At 38.0% G+C, this 21,596-nt stretch overlaps 1 protein-coding gene across 2 annotated transcripts in view; it reads right to left on the bottom strand.

Annotated features, from left to right (window-relative positions):
- LOC121518770 (glucocorticoid receptor-like) overlaps positions 1 to 21,596 on the bottom strand; it is a 109,893-nt gene that overhangs the window by 84,065 nt on the left and 4,232 nt on the right. The window lies entirely within an intron of this gene.

Here is a 21,596-nt window from a genome sequence, read left to right as displayed (position 1 = left end):
TTGTAAAAGTCTTTGAAATTTCAAAAAGCCTTGCACACATTTTTAGAGCGATGCATATTAAAATCAGGCATTTTGTCTTACTACCATTTTATTAGACAAAGAGCCTAAAGCCTCTTAAGTGAGGAAAATTTATAAACTAACATGCTATGGCAGATATAATCTTTACATGCTCACAAAGTTTCAATTATTTTTTTGACACAGCAATGAATCAAAGCACAATTTATCTCACAACACTTTACATAAAGAGCAGCCAGCAAAGAAAACCATTCTTTCTACAGAAACTTCAAACAGACCCAAACTCATTAGAGCATAACCATCTGCCTTGACCAGCTTGGCCAAGGACCAGTAGGCTAATGAGAAAAATCGTAATTTTCTACTTATTAATTTTTGGCTTTTTATGCCTTTATTGACAGAGGAGGATGGTTGACAGAATCGGAAACAGGGATGAGAGAGCTGGGGAAAGTGCCAAAGACCGGATTTGAACCTGGGCCGACAGCGTATATGGGGTGCGCCTCAAACCACTAGGCCACCTGCGCCCCTAGCTCAATTTTTTTATTGACTTCTACATAAAGTTTGTACAGATCTCTAATTCTGTATATTCACAAACAGTCGATATACAGGCTTACAAGCATCTCTGGAGTCAGTGAAGAGAAAAGAAGTGCATCATGAATGACTGTCTGCCAGAGACCCCGAACAGCCCTACAACCCTGCACTGGATCCAACCAGTGGTATATTCTGTTTTGGGGGGGTTTGTTTCTTATTTCTTCGTTTTCTTATTTCTTCCACTGCCTTTATTACAAAATGCGCCACCATGGTCTGTTGGCCATGTTTCTTGAACGAAGAAGTCATTTCAAACTACACTCCGAGTGGTATTAACTAAACTATTATATTTAAATGTAGATTTTTGGATAATGAGGGAGAAAATCAGTTAAAATGTGCCTGTTTCCCTCCACAAGCACACAGTGAAATAGTGCAGTGGGGGACAAGTAAAAAACAGAGATCAAGACCAAGACAAGACGCTATGTTTGGTGGACACCAAACACTGAAAATCACAACAAACACACCATCCCCACTGTGAAGCATGGTGGTGGTAGCATCTTGCTGTGGGGATGCTTCACAGCAGCTGGTCCTGGAAGGCTTGTGAAGGTAGAGGTAAAAATGGATGTGGCAAAACATAGGAGGAAAATCTCATTCAGTCTTCAAAAGAACTACGGCTTAGGAGAAGATTTATTTTCCAGCAAGACAGTGACCCAGAGCATAAAGCGAAAGCTACAGAGAAATGGTTTAAAGACAACAAGGTGGATGTTCTGGAGCGGCCAAGACAAAGCCCAGACTTAAATCCAATAGAGTATTTGTGGCTGGACTTGAAGATGATCGTTTACGCTTGATCCAGTGCAAACACAGAGAGTTTGAGCAGTTTCGCAAAGAAGCATGGAGTAAAATTGCTGTGTCCAGATGAGCAAGCCTGACAGAGACCTATCCACACAGACTCAGTGCTGCTATTGCAGCCAAAGGTGCATTTACTATAAACTGACTTGAAGAGGGTGAATATATTCAGTCACTTATTAAACATTACATATTTTTATCTAATTGACATTACTTTGAAGAAATCTTTTTTCACCTTGACATAAAAGACTTTTTTTCTGTAATTTTGTCAAAAAAGCCAAATTATATGACCATGATTGGTTTATAAAATCAATAAAAGGGTAAAAGTTTAGTTTAGTTAATTTTGGTCACTTAAACATGAAGACTCAGTTACACAACATAGAGTGAAAACTTACAAGTGAACAAACGTTGGGTTAATGCTATTTCTGCATTAACACCAAACAATCAACAACAACAAAAAAAAACAACAACAACAACAAAACAAATAAGAAAACAGGACCGAAGGCTGAAGCCTTCGCTTATTTCACCTACCTTTTTCAAATTCATCTTTTACTCAGCTAAAACATCAAAGGGAGTGAAAACATTTTATAGGCACTGTAAATAAAAATTACAAAATTGAAGCACACTATACACTTTTATTCTGTAAAGTGAAGGGTTGAGGAACATATAATAAAAAGCTAAAAATTGCCTTTGAAATTATTTTGAAGACTTAATAAATTTGTGTCCGTTCTCAGTATGTGTGATTACCCAAATGAAAGTACTCATACTTGTGCCTGGTCTGAAAGAAAGTGGTATGGGTGCATCCCTAACAATTACACAATGGTAGAGGAAAAGAAGCAAATACTTAGAAATGTGCAAAAACTAAATAGCACAATAAAAAACTGGTAATGGAAACCTGAATTGCAAAAAAACTCAAATATCGCTGAAAAGCTTTTACGCTCTCATGAGTAGGTTTTTCAGACATTTCAATATAGAAATATACCACAAAAGTGCAATGTAATAACTTTTTCCGCATTTACAAGTCACAGGATGTAACATACAGTGTCACATGACCAGTTCACTCTGAGACAACATGTGTGGACAGAAGAGGAGACAGAGACTTTTCTTGACATCATACACCGCTTTCCACATTATGAAGCAAATTACATTTTTCTCTTATTTCCCCAAATATTAATGCAAACGACAGAGTATTTTTCAAGTCATCAGCCGTTAGAGCATAATTCAAATGTTTTGAACAAACTTCATAATGATAACAATTATTTAAAAAAAAATAAAAACCTCAAAATGTACTGTTCAACATTATTAAGCACGACAGAGTTTTAAAACATTTAATAGCTTGTAAAGAACTGAAAATGGGCATTTTTTGAATTTACAGCATTAGGAAGTCATATTTACTGAAATCAAAAGCTATTTCAATCAAAAACATCTTAACAGGCCAAGTTCCATGTTAACATAGGAGCCCTTCTTTGATATCACCTTCACAATTCTTGCATCCATTGAACTTGTGAGTCTGTGGAGAGTTTCTGCCTAAATTTGTTTGCATGAAGAAAATTTTGCTACAGAAGGAACTGCTCTTCTTTTTTTTACCATGGCAGAAAGTAGTCAGTCACTTTTTTTTTTTTTACCATGGCAGAAAGTGGTTAGTCAGAAACTCTGTATACTTTGCCGAGGTCATTTTCACACCTTCAGGGACCCTAAAGGGGCCTACCAGCTCTCTTCTTATGAATCTGGCCCAAAACAGGACTCCACCCCCTCCTTGCTGACATCACACTGTTTGCTGCTTTGTAATGGCATTTTAGCATCTACTCTCTTAATCTGATGTATTTGTCCGTCAGAAACCTTCCTCATTATGCCTTTATCTGCAGGAACCCATCTATGCTCTGAATCAGCCACAAATTCCCTCACAGTATGATGATCACGATTAATTTTTCATGAAATATCTAATGTTTTCATTCCTTGTTCAAGGCATTACACTATTTGACACTTTTCAGCAGCAGAGAGATCCTTTTTTGTTCCTATATTGCTTGAAACCTGTGGCCTGCTTAATAATGTGGAACATGTGGAAAAGTGCATTTTGAGGTTTTTATTTAAAAAAAAATAATGGTTATGATTATGAAGTTTGTTCAAAAACATTTGAATTATGCTCTAACGGCTGATGATGTGGAATGTGGTGTACTTATACCCTATACATGGCTTTTGCCATTCATTCGGACTTTGCCTCTGAACTATCATCCGTTGCCTTCGTCTTCTGAAAGTTCAATGTATGAGTGGGAAAAAGAAAATTTCAGCAATACTGGATGAAGTGTGTGGGTCAAATATTTATCTCGGTATAAGCTGGGCAGATTCAAACACATTCCATCCAAAGTTATTCATACCAATGTGATGCAAATTCTCATCCTTTCAGTAATCCTTTTAAAATGTATGATCTCTAGTTGGTTAGAGAGTTTGATCTAATGTGATATAGTGTTAAGAAGTTTCATGCTACCCTGTGTTGTATATTCTATAGTCAAAGGCCCAAAGTGGGACTAGAGTTGCACATTGGCGATAGCTGTAGACTCTCTGTGCAGCACATCAGTTTTACACTCTGTACAGAAAAAAAAAAACATGAGATTGCGTCAACAAACGAGGATCCATTCCAATCTACACAATGATGTTTAACCTCATGATGAGCAAGGTGTTCTTCTTTAAAAATTAATGTGGGCCAAAAGTGCTGACCTCAGCTGCCCTGTGTTTAGTATCAGCGGCAACCCGAGCCCCAACAACAACCTTAAAGATCACATGCCTTGGACGCCACCAGTGTTTTCCACACGTTTGAATAATGGCCAATTCGTGTCAATAAATAAGCAATAAAAATAATCTGGCTGACACATTGCTTCTCACAGCTCACAGGTCTATTTCCAACGCTGCATTGGCAGGGCAAAAATTGGCACGGTGAAACTCAGAGCAACATATTAACACCCCAAGCTAAAGTGCTTTTAAAAATAGGAGCAGGCCTCAGCTCGGGGGGTGATGAAAATAGACATACTTCAGACACAGTGGGGATTCTATTTTAAAAAAAATGACGGCATGGCGGCTGCAAAGAGGGTCAATATTCTAAAACAAATGAACATTAAAAATGTAAAGAGCCATGTTGAATGCAGTTTCACACCAGTCAGTGCAGAAAAAGAACATCAGTCTGCAGTTATTCTACCAAAATATGTGATCATCCACGATAAGAGCTCAACAACTGTTAGCATTATTCTTTTTTTTTTAAGATTCAGTTTAAACTAAGCTGACCACAAAAAGAGAAAGAGGATGAGGGAGGAATCGACACATAGAACATAGAGAAAGATAAAAAGCATAGACAGACACATCGACCACACTATCATGCGTGCAGTTAACCTCATGTGTCCTGTACAGACAAGGTGATAAACACAGCAGCCAACCAACCTCTTACTCAGCTGATTAACACTGTTTACGCCTGTTTCTGCTTCAGGATGTGTTGATACAAATGTATGCAGGACCATGTGGCAACACCCATCCAATCAATTCAAGCCCTCATCCCATTGCAAACACCACACTACCACAATTGCTGGGCAAACATAAAGATCTTGTTTTACAGAAGAAATCTGTTTATGCACTCTCCTGTTGCTAAAGCTTCCTTTTAAAGGACTGACTTCAAATGCCTCATAAAGTGGTAAGATGAAGTCTACACTGTGCACAGTCACTGGAGAGGCATGGTACATAAAAATCCAGGGGGAAAATGAGAGGTGCTTTCAGAAACAGCAAACCACAACATCTAAATTGCTTTCCAGTGTTGACTTTGGAAACCAAAATGTAGCCTGCATGTCCATCAGAACACTGCACGGCAGAAGCCTTAGCAATGATATTTAGTAGCTTTAGAATTAATTTGTATTGACTTAACAATGGACACAATAATGCTTTCTATTCCAAAAAAACTATGGCTGAACAATAACAGAAAAACCTTGTACAGCCATATCTTGTCTGGGATATATCTGTGTGAAAATATTCAGCTGCTCAATTGACAATTGAGATGATGTTGTCTTCCATATCAAACAGCCCTACTGCTTTTCAAAGCTAGCATTTATCTGAGACAACCTCTAGGTAAATGTAAGGGTAACAATAAATCGACGCCTGGCATTGCTACTAAAAAGACAAAGGCAAGAAAATGAGTCATATCTTGTTCTTGGCTTCACCTGTATGACGATGAGTGTTCAATAGAGAGCCACACTCCATCGTTTACCACATCCTTATAATGTGAGATAGGATTTTCAGTGTGCATCCATATGCAGTATGTTCATGTGCCGATGTGTATAGTTAGGGGTTGGGGGAGTTTGAAATATTTTCATCTGCTATCAAAGGACTGCCTTGCTGAAAAGGGTTGGAAACCACTGCTTTAGTGAATGATGAACAGTGATTAGAGAAAACTAGAGTCCTGTGCAGGGCTCTTTTCGTAATGCCACTTTCACTGGATTTCTGACCATTACCACCCACTCCCACCAGCAACAGGTGTGTCAAACCCCGCCCACATCCCAAATGGATCCTGGAAGTCCATGTTAAATATTCAGAATAACAGTGTGTTTAATTCAAGGTAATATTAATATGCTCATTAACCAACTATGAAGCCTAAGAAAACAACCACATCCTTGTCATGCTTAACGTTTCTAATCATTGATAGAAAAAGCTGCTGGCAGTCTTAGACTGATTTGAATCCTGGTTATGGCTTTGTAATAGCATTGCCAAAGAAATATTTACCAACCTTGTTTACACATTTATTTAAAGTCATACAGAGGTGGAACTGTTTCCTGATCTCTAGAAAGTTTGTGTGATATAAAAACTGCAGCGCACTTCCATCAGCTCTCTTTCAGACATTAGACTTATACTTACTCTATTGAATGTGATGTTATTACCACCCTTATCATTACATACTTAATGCACTATGGCCAATTTGCATGGAAAGCGGCGTTTTGCCTCAAATAACTGCATAATGGATCAGTGTTTCTGCGCACCAGTATGTATGTTTGGTGATAGACCACCAGCACAATAAGGGGAGCATTAAAGCTGTGCCTTTTGACTTATTTACAAAGTTGTAGTGCACATACTTTTTTGTGGAGCTTTAACAAAGCATAGCATCACAAAGCCCACCTGCTGTGTGATGGTGGCTACGTGGAGACAGACCCATATTCAAACATGTCACTCTTTCACTTATTCTTTTAGCTAGTAGCAAATGGAATGCATTTAACTCATTCCAGGAGTCGACATCTGACTTGCGAGGTAAATGGAACGCAACAGAAGTACCCAAATGATGACTCTGCCCAACATTTCAGGATTTACAGAAAAACGGTACATATCTATGATTTTCTTAATGGTTCCAGTTTTCAACCAGTACACATATGAAGCCTTCTAAGAGGTACCATGGACAACTGGAGCAACAGTGTGGTGTTCAAATGGACACAGACACAGACAATTATAGTAGTAAAATGAGCATTTTCATCTTGTAATGCTCATTTTTTTAAAGAGTCTGATTACAGCTGGAATGAGGGCCCACACATGTTATGGAGGGGCCGAGAGGTGCACTGGTGAGAGCTGAACTGAAGCCAATGAATAGTACTTTGACCAAGACAAAATGAGGCCATTATCAAGTTTTCCCTCTATAAATCACAAGATTACACAACAGCTGCTTCGTGGCTTATATGTTTGCCTCCACATGTACAGTAACCTTGGTCAGGTAAATTATTGACTGCTCTTTGGCACAAGGTCCTCTGGGTTGTCTGGTGGCAACCTATGACAGAGCCAGCTGAACACAGGCAGCAATGGAGCCCGTGTTCGGCTGAAAGTTTAGCCACAGGCTGTTGAACTGGCAGGAAAGATGTTCAAACACCTTAAAAGCACAAAAATCTGAAAATGACACATTAACTTCTGAGTTCCCCCCTAGATGTATTTTTTACCCAATTTTGCACCAGAAATTCAATTGCTTGCACATGATTGCCATTCACAACAGGAAATGGAAGCCTTTAAGGAGGAATAATACACTCAGTTTCACCTTTAATGATGTAACGCTGTGAAGCCTATCAAGAAATGATTTCCAGCACATTAAACTCCTCATTTACTTCATTTACACCCTATTCAGCTTCTGTCTTAAACAGTTTATTTAACCTTCTACCTCTTAAAGACGCCCTCTGTAATGCCCTGGTATATTTTCTCTTCTGGGAGGGGCATGTCCTTGAATGCTGCAAAGACAAAACTTGGAACTTTCAAACTCATTATTTTAAAGACTTTCAGGTACATCTTATAATAAATATGTCCAACTTTTCAGAAGAAACAAACATACAACCAGGAAGGTGTGCTTTTCAGGATTCAGAATGAGGCATGTCAGTAGTATTTCCCAACAGCAGCAACTAAAGAAGAGAAGCCCGGGCCCTGCATGATTTTATCTAGTTGCTCACACTTGAAGGGGGCTGAACCTTTGGCCTCCTGCTGAACGTCTCCGTGGTTACTCTGACACCCCGCTGAGGTGAAGGAAAAAACTCCTCACCAGAGGTTCTTAAAACATTACCCTGTAAAGGAATCACATTCAGTCTACTTTAATGGTCTTTCTAGGTAGACTAGGGTTCAACTCAGACGCAGTCTAAAGTTTTCTACTTCTAATGATTAATAAGGACTAATAAGGAAGCTAGCTAACATTTAACTCTGAACCACTGGTTGCAAACTTAGGATTGCACTGATACTTAAATTCAATGAAATTCATCTAAAAAGAAAGGAAGACAGAAAGTGTTGCTCTATTTATACTACAGATTAAATAGAAAAGGGTTAAGTAACCAACTAGCAGAAGCACTTTACAACAAAAACAAACACCACAAAGTATCCCAGCATTTGTTTATAACGATGAGAAAAGGGTAGAGAAAGATACTGAAAATTTATGCTCAATCCCTCTGAGGGTTTTTTACAGTAACAGGCTAGCACTTCAAAGCAGTGAAGTCAGGAAATTCCACTCACTTGATTCACCAATCAAAAAAGGACAAGTTGCAACACATCAGAGAATTTACAAGACTCAGTGGGAAATTCATCCCTCACTCAAGTCTTGTTTTAATGTTTGTTCCTCACAGGAAACTTGAATTCACCTCTGCACTACTACAGAAAAAACATCTTAACACCCTTAAAGCTCCAGTAAGCAACTTTCATAGTGCGCTGATCCGGTGCTCCCTTTGGATGAAGCTACCTCTCATCTCTTTGCTAATTTTGTCAAATAGATGTGTACTTTATCAAACCCTGCTTTCTTTAACTATTCAAAGATGTCACACATCTGCTATGAAAAAATAATGAAACCAACAAGTTAAAAATTATCCCAGAAAAGTAAAATGCAGTAAAATTACCCTGTTTCATAACCAGATGAAAACTCAGAGCAGAAGCTCTAAACAACATGGAAAATATCACACATAAAAGGGAATTTAATCCTACCATTCAAAAATATGTATTTCAACAAAGAAGGTCATTAATGATAAAGTTATATGAATTTAAAGTAATAGAATAGAACCCTATTTAATGGCCAGATTAATCTAAAATCTGTCTAATCTGACATCGGAGTGAGAGATTCCTGTAGGTCATTACAGCACAGTGACAGCTAATATATATCTCTATATTACATAGCCAAGCTGTATATTTTGGCCAGGTGTGCAAGGTGTTATTATTCAGGTCCAGCTTGAGAGGTGCCTGATTCAGCCTGAGAGTCACAAAAATAATTATTAATGCAGTTCTTGGGGTCCTAAATTATATGAGAGACCTGGGAAATGCAGATTCCTGCGTACAGGGCACATGGGGTCATTGAATGGTTTGATTAGTATGAAAATGATATGAGTCATGTGCTTTGGCACTGCAGGCATCAGACCTATGGGAGCCTCTAAATCAGTGTGTAAAAGAGGCTTAAACCTCACTATCACCAGTTCTGATGCTGCCTTAAGGCTGTTAGTTTTCTTTCATTTATCAACCAACATTATGTTCCAATAAGGGCGCATTCAGGAAACAAATGCAGATAAAAACTGTGTTTTTTTCTCATTGTTATGTCACGGTTAGTGGTGGGGACATAGCCCACCACCTCCGCTTACCTATTTCCTGGGGAAAACCCAAAGACATGTTGCAGTTTCAACTGTATGCTAATTTTCATCACATGTTGCTTTGTTTTGGTTTGATTCTGCTTGTTCAGTGTAGCTGAAACTTTTTTTCTATGTAGCGTTCTCTGAACGAAGATGAGTATTTTTGTTTGTGTTGTGCTAAATATCATACACAGACATTTTCTATAACAATGAATTTGGCCTCAAAAATAGAAAACATTCAGAAATACAGGCAAAACAATGAAAAAACATCAGGGAAAGATACCTAAAAAAAAAGCAAGATTGCACTTAGTCTATAAAGGTCATGAGGGGAAGAGGTCTAAACCCATTATAGCAACACAACTTTATAGTTCCTGTTTCCTAAAAGAGTTATAACCAAACAATCCTCTCTTCATTGAGTACAGTGAATCAGTTCAGTCAAGGATATATTTATGCTCACCGCTGACATGTCTGAGCACAGTTGGCCCAAAGAATTGTTCATGTGAGCATAGCAAGAAAGAAATAGACTGCTGCCGTCACAAACAGACCCTATTACTGACTCCATACTGTCAGTTTGTAGTCCAATTTCTGGTTGAACACTGAGCTATGTTTCTTTGGTAAGTAAGCTCAAGAATTTATGACATAGGCATATAAGAACCCTCACAGGAAGTTTAAAGCCTCGTGCCGATGGCCATCACATAATTCATTAGACAAGGATATGTTCAGAAAGAATCCTGCTGGAGCTCTCATACTCTTCTTACTTGGTCGACTATATGAAGAATTTGCCTCCCAGCTAGCTTCCCGACTGTACAGCTATCACATGATGTGCACTGAGGCATTTGTGTGAGCATATGTTTGTCTGTTCAGTCCATGCTTAATGACTGTAAAGCTCCCTACCATTTGTTTGGGGTGGTGGGCTGCCACCCCATTATGACCCCCTGCCCATCGAATGTAGGACATAAAACACTTAAACTATTTAATGTAATTTCATTTTTTAGGCTTAATTTGGAGAGGGCAGTGGGGAGGGGAAGGAACTAAGCAGAGAAAGTGAGGAATGATGGGGTAGAAAGGAGCTGCTGGTCAGAAATGAACCTGGGTCACTTGCCTCCAGGGCTGTAGCCTCTGTACCTAGGAGCTGGCATGTGGTCAGACATCAAGTGTCTCTGCTGTGTAAGCCTGTATTCTGCTCAGAATGGGACCTGCTGGCCACAGGTCACAGCCAAACAGGTTAATAATCAGCCAGTTTGGCTATCAGCCAAAGCACATGTATCTCCAGTAATTACAATGCAACTCTGGCTGCTTTAAGCAGGCAAATTACACTGAATGTCCTTTTTGAGATTTATGTTTCCAGTTCTTTTCTGGTTTTTGTTTGCTTTTTTTGTAAAATGCTGGTACAAGATTAAGTTCCCAACTTTTCTGAGAGGAGTCTGGCTGCAGATCGTACATCTCTTAAGGCAACTCTTACAGACAGTTTATCCGTGATGCCATCACTTTCAAAACAGAAATATGCACCAAAACTTTCGCAATAAAATTGGATTAAACTTCCATTAAGGGTTATGGTAATGGTTACAATACCAAAAGTAAAAAGTTAAAAACCTGACCAACAAAACCTGGTTACAAAATGTTTAATTAAGCTGAGTAAACAGTCTTCTTACAGGAAAGAAAAGCTTGTCCTCCATGAAAACATTCTAACACAGCAAGCATAGCTCACGTAGCTCTGTTAGCTGCATAAGCCACATAGCTAATGTAATTAAAACTAAGCTCACAAAGCAGCTGTGTAAGCTATGTAGGTATCTTCTCTGTGTAGCTATGTTTGCTAAAGTTACGTTTGCTAAAGCTCACAATACTAAAGCTAACTTAGCTACGCTGGCTTATGCAGTAGCTATGTTAGCTTTAGCTAAAGCTAACAAAGATAAAGAAAGCCACCATTTGCATAACCACTTCTGAAACAGGTCTTTACATAATTTAATCTCAGATTAGACCTCTGATATTTTTCTCTGTTTTATTTATGCATGTTTACAAATGAAGTTGAATTAGAAAAAAATACATATTTTCAACTTTTTTCAAAAACAATTTAAAATCACTATCAATAAGGTTACATCAACAGTTACACATTGTGCATGATTAGAAAATTTTAACCAAGGAAAATATACAGCAAGCAAAGTAAGTTAAGAATGACACTGATTATTTTTGTATTCTCCTCAAAAAAAAAAATTCTTTAACTGCATCCACAACAACAGTCCATTTTCATCCAAAGTGATCTGCTATTCAGAAAAAAAAAACAGAATATACACTACTCCCTCAGCTTTATGGACAAATTTCAGACAGAGACGACACCAGGGTAGGCCTCTTGCCTTATTTTGCCAGCTATGTCTCCATTTTTATCCATATACAACCACCTTATGAGAGCATTTGCTGTATGTATAGAAACCTCTCTCCACTGGTTATGGCTGAATTAGTGCAAGTGGTGTCTGATATAGGCTCTACAGATAAACAGAGAGGGAGAGTCCACTGCTTCATGCTTCCATTGATACACTGATTGTAGTCCGCAGTCTCATGTTAAATTATAAAAATATGGTTGAAGCAGGATAGCAGCTAGACCTTAGTAGCACAACAATTAATGCATTAATGCTGACAGCCTTAGTTTTAGTTTAGTTTAGCTTTATTCTTGCCATGAAAGTGTCAGAGGCTGTGGTTATGTAGCATGAATAATAATATATATTTCATGTTTCAAAGTTATAACAAGTTCACTGACTGAACAGCTCAGTGGCAAAAAAATAAATAAAAGTGAATAACTGAGGGCTATCTAAGGTTGTACCTTCCTTTTTTGTCTATATCTAAAATAAATTAAAAGGCTTGTTTTGCAAAAAGAGGTTAAATCCATCATGTGACTGGTAACACAGGCAGCGTTTATGTACATGACACCTAACACTGGCGTAAACATACCAGCAGACACCAAAACGGCCTTTAAAAAGAAACAGCTTGGCTGCTAAGAGGACCAGACCTCCTTTGGCTCTGCACTACAGTTACCCCAACCAAAGCCAACATGAGACACTTGGTACAGTAGACCCTAGAGAAGGTGGGGAGAAGGTGTGGTGAAAGGAAGGAGGGGAGGGGAGTAACCAAGGAAGGAGCATCACAAAGAAAGAGCATCTTGTTGGGAAACTTGTTTTTGGTTACAGATCAGAGCTAACATGATCTGTATGTAAGGATGTTTATGAACCATGAGAACATGTGAGGCTGGCCGATTGAGTGTGACAAAAGAACCTTGGACTAGAAAATGGTCATTGCACAGTGAAAGGAAAAGAAAAGCAAAGCGCAGTCTTGCATACAGCAAAGGTTAAGCTTGTTAAGCAGCAGGAACTCGTACAAACAACAAGGATTGAGGTTGGCATAATCTTAGAGATTACAAGTACAGGAAACTGAGTCAACAGACATGAGTCTGACCTAGTTTGGCTCATTTTATCTGCCTTCTGCCTGGCTACCTGTTGTGAAATGACTATTGAGGACACTTACAGTAGGACATGAAATTCCCTGTGTGCACTCTATTTAATGTACATGCAGGCCTGCACGCTGAGTTAATCTAATGTGAACCTGAAAAGGAAGACGGACTGTGTGTGGAAGGTGACTGAGTTCAGAGGGGATGTGAATTTCACCGAAATATGTTCTAGGATTGGTCAGAGTTATCCAAATTCGAGCTGATTTTTTTCTTTTAATCTTGGTATTTACTTCAGTACAGAAATGTACATTTGCATCATCCAAAGTGCTTTCAATATGAGTTGAAATTGATTGGAAAAATGGACATTGTGAGATCTTTTCTCTTTGTGATAGACACTCAAAACCACTTTATTGGATGTAACTCTTTTACTGCTCCGTAATGCAAATATCCAATCAAATGGCAGCAACCAACGCAGTTAGAAATGTAGACAAGATCAAGATGATCAGCTTAAGTTCAAACCAAGCATCTGTTTGAACTTCAGTACATCACTTTGAACATATCTATGTCTAAATGCATTGGTTGTTGCCATGAGTTCATATTTGCATTAATGAGCAGCTATACCTAATAAAGTGATCAGCGAGTATATGTTATAAAATATATTTTAAAAAATTGACAAGGGCATTCCAAATACATTCATTGAGTTTCTCTAGACTAAATTAATATAACAAACAAAATATTTGATCCTGACAATCATATTTCAAGTATTTTGATTGTAAGTCTATTTTCATACAGTGCACACAATCCAAACTTTAATAATAACTGTTTTCAGATAAAGGCTTTCTTTATTTGTCCATAGGAAATCAACATGACACAAACATTAACAGCAATTAGGAAGTATTTTAAATTATTAACATTTCATTTTCTGCCGATATAACAAAGTACCAGGTACAGGGGATGGGTATAATTCTCTTATTGCTCATCAATTTCAGTCTCTTGTGGTTTTAATTAGGGGATTAACCGTATCTATATTTGTCCTGAACCGTCACAGTTCAGGGGCCACGGTTCTGTGCACGTAATCCTGCAACAAGTACGTCTGAATTCTTTCTACAGTCCGGAGTCTAAATGGAGAAAAACTACAATCACAAATAGCAGTATTTCCCGCCAATCTAAGAGGCAGTAAGGCGTGTAAAGTGTTTGCTAACCACTTTTAAAGAGCCAATGAAGAAGAGGAAGAAGCAAAACACATTAAGAAGTTGTAGCTCTGTTACATCCCATTCTGTGTTATGAGTTATTCTGTGGTCCTCCCCTGACAAATACTTGTCATGATTTTGTAAAAATAATACACACTTAGTTAGAGTCCTCTCCCTCTATATTTAGGTGCCCTGTGAGCTTAGCTTTAGCTATGTTAGCTACGTAGCTATGTTATCTATAACTAAGTTATCTTTAGCAACATGGGCTTTTGAAAACTAAGCTTAAGCTAATGTAGCTTCATAGAGATGTAGTATACAGCGCTACTTTGTGAGCTTAGGTTTAGCTCTGTTAGCTATGTTGCGCCGTTATTTATATAGCTAATGAACCTAAACAATGCGTGCTGTGTTAAAATGTTTTAATGGAGGACAATGTTTTTTATCCTGTTAGTTGAACGTTGACTCTGCTTTTTTAAACATTTTTATTCAGGTTATGCAGGTCAGGTTTTAACTTCTAACTTTTGGTATCCTTGCCCTAACCCTAAACAAAAGTTGAATCTGATTTTATTTTGAAAGTTTAGCATGCATTTCCATTCTGAGATTTACGGCAGCTCAGATGGACCATCAGTGAGAGTGGCCGTAAGAAATGGACTTCAGCAAGACTGTTTAGAAGAATAATAGTTCATAAAATTAATGCTGCTCATGTCAACAATAATATTACAAATATGCAATAAAAACTGTAAGAGAAGAACATCCATATTGCAGAATTACATTTGGTCCCGACTAATGTTTATAATGTATATGAATAAATCCCTATATTCTCCCAAACACAAAGTCATGTCACCAAATTTAGAGCTAACATTAAAGTTGCATGTTGCGTAAAAAACCTGTTTAAAACTAGAGTTTCATCTGACTGCCAAAAAGTGGTGTCAGAGTGCATAAAATGTAGACATACTGAGCAACAAAGCATTTCTTGATAATGATAAAGGTTGTGATTTATCAGTCGAATTAATTCACACCAATAAAAGAAAACCTTGTCGAGTTAATTCTATTTGTTTATTTTTTAGTTTGATTTGTCCTGAATCATTTACTTGGATATCAGAGTTCTGTGAACTGATGTAATCATCCTCATGCAATTCCAGTGAAAGCCATTTAACTTTAATGTTGACTTATCAGAGAATCTCAGTGCATTGCTTTTGAAATATCTTTTCTAATGCTGACGTAAGTGACAGAACACAACTCTACTCATGTCAGTTCCCACGTTTGCCTTAGGGTATTTTTTACTTCCATAGGCTTGCACCCTTGAGTATAACACTGCAATACAGTTGCAACTGTTGTGAACATCACTGATATCTTAGGGAAACTTTTACTTTCACATGCAAGATCGTGCAATAGGAAACTAATGAAGACAACCAATGTGCTAAATCCAATCTGAGCCTTGAGTGTAGCAAAGTGGAGGATTCGGATCACAATAAAATCCACCTCTAATGCGTCACTGTAACCACCATTATTATTTACTCGCTAATTCTCATTAAAGAAACACGCCCCATTGGTCTACAATCACAATAACTCATGTTTATGTTTCTGCTGCATAACTCCCCCCTTCTACCGGCCCCTTGGACCAGTCTGTAAATCTGTGAGCCTTTTGCTTTGTTCTGTGGGAAGAAAAGTCTTCAAAATAATTTGCTGAAGTTCTGACTATCTAAACTTTAGTAGATATTCAAAATGCCAGACTATCTGCATGCACAGCATTGTTGTGTGGTCTGTGTAATTTGAAGAGATGGAGAGAGGGAGAAATCAAACACTTGGCAGCCCTTCAGGGAATGTAAATATCAGCAAAGTTTACATACACTAAAAAGGTATTTGAATAGAAGCATAAGGTTCACTGAACCAAGGAAATTTTATAAGGGAGCATCAGAAAGCCTAGCCTAGCTTAAGCATTTCATAATGCAAAATAAACCACTTAGCATGTGGAACTCATTTCAATACAACCAAGGTGTCAAAAACATAATTTTCATGGAAACAAATGAGTGCTTTTATGTGAGTGCCTCTGCAGCACTGACATGCAGAATCAGCAATATGTCCAGCATGATAAGAGCATGCCTGTGTTGGCTTGCATGACATCTTTGTGCATACAGTTTGTGCATGTCTCAGTGAAATAAGGAGAACTCTGAGAGGCCCAACAAGGGTGAGAAGATGAGGAGCAGCAAAGTCACTGAATGACAGCAGAGAGAGGCAGATCTGTACACCTGGCCTCCAAGCATCCTTGTGTTTTCATGCACATGCCACACACATGCCATGGTCTGTCTTCCTGCTCATGCACACAATGATGAATGCAGCACATCAGTAAGAGGAACAAGCATATATGCAACTCTTTGAACTGTCTGAGGAGGTTATTCAGTTCATATGGAAATCATTTGATTAATGTGTGTAAGAAAGAAAAATACACTGTGAAGTTGATGTTATCTACTCTCTGTGTAAAAAAGATGTGACGTTGCAAAAAAAAAAAGTCCCCACAATAAATCAGAAGAAAAATAAAAAAAGAAATCAAGTTTATTGCTATTCCAAGAATGTTAAAGAATCCTTGGAGGGCCTCATTTCACCCTGGGCATGAAGCAACAGCATTTGTCTATTTGATGATCAGTTATATAACTCTGAGGCAGAGCCAGGCAACGTGATCAAGCCAAACTGTGCTCCAACTTCCCAAAGAACAGCGAGGTGGGGCTGATAAAACACCTACAGTTCAATACAGTATATGAAGCTGGTTGCTAAGGAAACTCGCATGGTAGTCAGGCAGCCAGTCATTTATCTGCTTTCATTCATACTTTGAGATAAACCCAGCATCACACATAGACCTGATACAAAGCAATCCAACACAACAGCGTGAGAAAACAGCATGTAATCCACAGGGCAGCTTCTTTACTTTTTATGGTAATGACAGAGACATTGACAAGCACATTCATGGGTCTTATCCAGATGTTACAGTTTGAATTGCATTATATCCTGTAAAGCTGATGTGGATCTCCCTTAAGAAATCATAAAAGCTACATTAATGTGGAATGTACCATAACCCAGCTGAACTGACTATAATCAAAGTAATTACTGAAAACATACAAGCATGCATAGTTTTAGTCCAAAAGAAAAATCATCTTACATTATATGAATAACACATCAGTGGTGAGTTTTTCAGCCAAATCCTGAGCATTTTCTAGTAAAATGCATTATTAACAACAAACTGACACAATTTCAGTTTTGTGCCATTCTGTTTCTTTTTCTTAGAAAAAAAAGGACATTGAGATTTTCCACAATTCTGGGACGTTTTGGAAAGAAAAAAAAGGAATTGCATAATTATTTTGTAACACAATATGACAAAAAAGAACAGCATGGAAGAAGTCCATTAAGCCATAGCAGCTGATGACAGTTTTAGCTATATTAATTCTGCATGTCATTTGACATACAGTGCATTCAGTCCCTTACTTTTTTAGTTTTTCTTATGTTGCAGCCTGATGCTGCAGTTGAAATATATCATTATTATTTCTCCCGATTCTAAACTCAGTACCCCATCATGACAAAGTGAAAACAGATTTTTCTTTTTAAATATGTAAAATAAAACACTAAAATATAACATGTACAGTAATTATTAAACAGTCTAAATATTCCAGTGAGTAGAGGCTTCTGTCTAGCCATTCTGCCATAAAGCCCAGATTGATGGAGAGCTGCATCGATGGTCCTTCTATAACTTTCTCCCATCTCCTCACAGGATGTCTTGAGCTCAGTCAGAGTGACCATCCGATTCTTGGTCACCTCTCTCACTAAGGTCCTCAGTTTGGCCAGGCAACCAGCTTCTTGGAAGAGTCCTGGTAGCCAAACTTCTTCCATTTGAGAAATATGGAGGCCAGTGTGCTCTTGGGAACCTTCAGTGCAACAAAAACTTCTTGCCTCCCCAGATCTGTGCCTTGCAACAAGGTGTGTGCCTTTCCAAATCATGTCCAATCAATTTAATTTACCACAGGTGGACTCAAGGTGTTGAAACATTCCAGCAAAGACAGAGATAAATGGGAGGCACCGGAGATAAATTTCAAGTGTTTTTGCAAAGAGTCTGAATACTTCTGTAAATTTGGTATTTTAGTTTTTATTTTGTATTTTTAATGCAAAAATATTCAAAACTCTGTTTTCACTTGGTCACAATGGGGTGATGAGTGTAGGCTGATAAGAAAAAAGTGTGTTTTTTACTGTAGCATCAGGCTGCAACATCAGAAAAATACTTTCTTTATGCAGTATTACGGTATCAACAAATGAACAGAGACTTACATGCTAGCAAACAGGAAAAATACTGAAGTGGTTTCATTATGAGCATGGAGATTGCATCAGTCATTCACTGAACTGTCTATGCTGACACACCGGTCACGTTATAAATGTCATCACCCATTTCCACTTACTCACTGTGAACCTTTCTGATTATTTCCTGCTACGTTCTCACATCAGCCCACCCTAATCTTAAAATCAAAAAGTACATCTAACTGCTGATACAAAGAAGACTTTTTTTTTTTCAAATGGAATAGGACCTGAGCTTGTATAGCATTTTTCTAGTCATGACTATTCAAAGTGCTTTTACACCGCAGATCACACCTACCCATTCACTCCACATTCACACACTGATGGCAGAGGCTTTGGAGAATTGGCCCTCAGTATTAGCTAATCCCATTTAAACTAAGTTTTTAGGAGTTGTGTGAATAAGGAAGTGAATAAGGCTTTGGTTGCACCCGTTTAGCTCAGTTGGTAGAGCAGATGCCCATATACTGAGGCTATAGTCCCCAATGCACTGGTAGCTGGGTCCATTTCCAGTCTTGGCACATGTTTGGTCCACTCTCTTTCCAAAAGGTTTCCTGTGCTTCTTCAGCTGTCCAGTCAAATAAAGACAAAATCCTAAAAATATTCCTCAAAATCTGCCTTAGCATAAACTGAACTTGCACAGTATCATTAAGAGCGATCGGTGTTTCATCTCTGAGTAATCTTATTTAGTTTGATATTAATCAGTATATCATTTTCATTCTCATTATTTATCATCATGAGGCATTATGATCATTTTGAGGCATCTTATTCAGTCCAATGGTCTGCTCTTTTCATTTATTTATTTGAGTAACATGCAGTAAAACAGCTGACTTTCCAACTTGACAGTGACTTTTTCTTGCTAGATCCAAAGTAAATTGTGCACATCACACTGGGGTGACCTGATGTGAGAACACAGTAGGTACTCTTAAGGAAAATGTACCATGAGAAAGCGGGTCACTATTAAGTGTGTCAAACTACACATAGCTTTGATATAAACTGTTATGTTTCTTGATCTGCCTTTTCCATGTTGTTCTTTTAAGATCTTGTTTTGCCTCTTGTGACCCCTCCATCTACTGTCAAGAGTTTATTGTGGGTAAAAGCTTCAGAAGCACACTCCATGCTGGTGTATCTACCAGGAAATAGCTTGAATACAACAAATGCACTGTAGCTTGTGGCACGTGACACAAAATGCAGTTTTTAAAGCTTTTGTAGTCAGTAAAGTAATACCAATTTTTTGACAGTCTACAAAGCAAGTACTTATGACAAATGAGGGGTGATTTCACAGTCCAAACTTAATAATAGCACAACATCCAGGAGCATGTGTGTCAGTGTAACAGCAGAGAGATAACAGAAGCAGACATCCATGTTCATGTTTGGCTTATCAACAAAGCAGCAGCCTGAGACAAACACATCAGCAGCTCTTCAGAGGGACTGACTGACTCGCATTATTACTCCACTTTATTCAACCACCGTCTTCTGATCTGCCCATTCAGATCTTGTTTACAAAGAAACAGGACTTGAATGGGCAAATAAATGCTCTCTCTTTCAACGTTTCTCTCTGTTCAGTTATCTGATAGTACTTCCAAGCTGAAGTGAGGCGTGTCCAGCACACACTTTCTCTCTTTTACTGCGCTTCACATACAGCACTCTCTTGCTGGACTTACTCCCTAGCTGGACTCATTTCCCCTCATGTTAAACACCACTGCAGAAATGCACATACTGTGTTTTCATGATGAATCATTTCCTGTGGGATGGCAGGATTTATGTAACTTTGTTATATCTCTACAATAACAGCACAATTTTGAAAATATACCAGAAAGCAGAATAGGATAAATTCTCACAACTTTATATAACACAGGATTTGACCTCAGAAATACTCATATCATGCTAACAAGATCCAGTATCTGCTTGGCCCCCTTAATCAACAATATCTCCCCTATTAAATAACACTCCTGGAAATGGAATCACCAGAACTGCAACACTTAGAAAACACATGATTGGAAATATTTTTGCCACAATTATGTCTTATAATGGTGATTTTCATCATGTCAGCACAATCAAATCTCTTCACTTCATTACACAACAGTATTTCTGTTCCCGCCCAACTCCCCATGACCTCAAATGTCTTCAACTGATACAAAACCTTCTTCCCTATCAGCCTCCTCTGACAATAATCATCTAAATTAAGCGCCGTCTAGCAAATTCTTTAATTTGCCTTGGCATTCCTACATTGTGATATGATGCGAATGATTTGGAGGAATGTTCGCACTGCTTTGTCTGTCTGTTACAAGATGAAAAGTGTTAGATGCCCTCTGCCCTAAGGGTGCTAGCTCTTCCCTCACAACAAAAGTCATACACAAACAGATGATAACACATGTGTGCCCTTTTATATGGTACTTGTGTGTCTGTTATAAAAGAATAAAACTGGAGAGCTGTTTAAGTTTTCCAAAACTAAACACTCCAGACAGTAGGGGCTTCATGATCAGTTAAAGATCAGAGAGAGAGTTTTGATAAGCAAAATCAGTGCCTGTTTTTGATGCCATTGCAACAAAAGCAAAAGTCTAAGGCAGGGGTCATCAACTACTTTTGTAAAAAGGCTAGTTTTTCTTATGGCAGACACAGTAGAGGCCAAATTTATAGATAAATCAAAATAAACTAAATACTTTTGTCAAATGATCATATCTTTAGTTTCCCTATCGCCTACACCGCAGCTAAAAGGGGAAAATAATAATATTTTAACCACTGTATTTTGGGGCTGTCATGTTCTCCATCACTGGGTTTGACAGTGTTCAAATGCTCTCATACTCTTAGTTAAATATTTACTAGTATTCACTAATAGGTGAACTTATATAAAACTCATACACCGCTAAGTTATCACTGATAAAATTGCTTCAATCTCAGTTGCCTTTGGGGTTGCTTAAATAGCGGTAAGAATTAAAAGGAAAAAACACCACAATATATATTTTTCATCATCTTCTGGAGATCCTGATGTGGCCGGTAGTTTATGATCACTGGCTAAGGCATTAAATATAGGATTTTTTAAAATTTTGTTTTAAATACCAAAAATGCAGAAAAACTTCAAAAATTGCTCAAATACACTGGCAACATTTTGATAGTAGTCTCCCTCTTTTGCTCTTGGTAGATTTAAACTTTTAAAAAGTTACT

Source organism: Cheilinus undulatus, linkage group 12, assembly GCF_018320785.1.
Source record: "Cheilinus undulatus linkage group 12, ASM1832078v1, whole genome shotgun sequence".
Classification (NCBI taxonomy): domain Eukaryota; kingdom Metazoa; phylum Chordata; class Actinopteri; order Labriformes; family Labridae; genus Cheilinus; species Cheilinus undulatus.
The sequence above is the reverse complement of the archived record's forward strand: the minus strand, read 5'-3'. Positions and strand labels throughout refer to the sequence as shown.